Raw genomic sequence first — 2,116 nt, forward strand, 5'->3', positions numbered from 1 at the left:
CTTATTTGATCTTGATGCTCAATATACTCTCCATGCTTTAACTTTACTCTTGCATCAAGTATTAGTTAATATGCCATTGGCTTATATTGTTTTCTCTTTTACATGCTTAGCTACCATGTAGTGTGAGAATCATACTCTTATTTGGCATTAGCCCCCGCCTATGTTCTATTTACTTTGATATCTTTGTTGTAGGCTTAATTTTCTTTCTTTTTTCTCTCCTTTTAGGTTGGCCACCAAGAAGGGGGAAAGGAAAAGCTTTTAAATGGGGCAACAAACAAGTCATCCGCACAACCCTTTGAAGAAACTCATCAATTGTAGCAACCCATCCACCCTGCTCTTCTTTGCATGCACCGAGGACGGTGCAATCCTCAAGTGTGGGGAGGTCGTTCGACCGATCTCTATGGGTAAAAATTTCCTTTTCAACACCAAATTTTTTATTTTCTTTGTTAGATTAGCTATTGCATTTGCATGATAGGTTGCATGTTAGTTAGAATTTGTACATATTTTTACCACTTCTTTCTTATTAGGACTACTTGGTTAGGGTAACAATTTTTCTTTCCAAGAAACTGTTTTAGGGCACCCTACCAATTTGAAAAAGAAAAATTTTTTGTTGAACTCGCTTGAAAGAATGTATTTTGGAACATGGTTTTGAGCTAAGAACACAAGCAAGTGAGATTTGAGCCTAATGATGTGGTTACATCTTATAACCACTTATTTTTCCTTCTTGTGTGCATTATTCTCTTCCTATGATTGTAATCTTCGATTTGTTGGATTCTTTATATCCATTATTTTATGTATTCATGCATTTATATGATTGAGGCCATCATTTCATTAGCTCACTCACCCAAATGGCCTTACCTTTTATCTTCCATTGTTAGCCAATTTGAGCCTACGCTTAACCCACTTGTTCTTTAATTTAGCACATTACAAGCCTTAAAGCAGAAAACAATGAATGTCCTTTATTTGGATCTTTGATTGGCTTAGGCTAGTGAGTGTGAGTGTCATTCAAGAGTGGGAAAACTTTGGGACATTGGTTGGGATAAAAGGGTGTTTGTGTTTTGTATTTTTATATTGGGGAATTGGGTATATACTCATGTATTGATTAAATGTATAGACCTTATGCATTGATGTTCTTGTATATAGTTTGAAAGAAAAAGAAAAAAAATGAAAAGAAAAAAAGAGATAAAAAAGAAAAAGAAAAAAATGTATATAGAAAAAGAAAGAAAAAGAAAAGCAATAAAGGGGACAAAATTCCCCAAAGTAAAGTTCAAATAAAATCAATGCATAAGTGTTGTGAAATGAATAGAAAATGCATGAGTATGTGAAAAAGTGAGGAATGGGTAGTTAGATTAGTACTTAATTGTATAGGTTATTATATAGGTTAGGTGGGAAAGTTTAGGTTAATCAAAGATTCAAATCCTAAGTCCACTAGCCATATATGACCCTACCTTGACCCTAGCCCCATTACAACCTAAAGAAAAGACCTCATGATAGTTGTATGCGTGCATTGAATAATTGTTGATTGTTAGATGAAAAACAAATCTTGGAAAGCATGATTAAGGGAGAATTGAGTGAATCAACCCCAAACACCGAGCGACTAGAGTGCAAACACTTCCGGTGAGGGTTCGATGCTCAATTCCTTGATTCCTGGCTTTCATGAGCATTCTTCTCGCAAGTCTACTTGAACTTCATTTGATATTCGAATCGGTAGGATTCATGAATCGTTATATGATCTTGACCCTACTTGTGCATGTATGACTTGGAGGATTGATTTATTTTTAACCAAGTAGGTAAAACCATTTTGCAATTTAGTTGCATATAGTTTAGGTTGCATATAGCTCATTTACATGGAATAAATGTTGACACCCTTTGCTTTCTCTTGGCTTTAAGCATGAGGACATGCTTGGTTTAAGTGTGGGGAGGTTGACAAACCCCATTTGTAGGGTTTATCTTGTATTGAATTTAGAGTATTTTGTAGACCTTTTCTCACATTTACCCAATGATTAGCATGGTTTTGTATATTCTCCTTTAATTGTGCTTAAGAGTGAAAACATGCTTTTTAGGTCTTAAAATAGATAAATATAATTTACCTTGATTCCATTAGATGCCTTGATAT

The sequence above is a fragment of the Arachis duranensis genome, chromosome 8 (genome assembly GCF_000817695.3).
Source record: "Arachis duranensis cultivar V14167 chromosome 8, aradu.V14167.gnm2.J7QH, whole genome shotgun sequence".
Classification (NCBI taxonomy): domain Eukaryota; kingdom Viridiplantae; phylum Streptophyta; class Magnoliopsida; order Fabales; family Fabaceae; genus Arachis; species Arachis duranensis.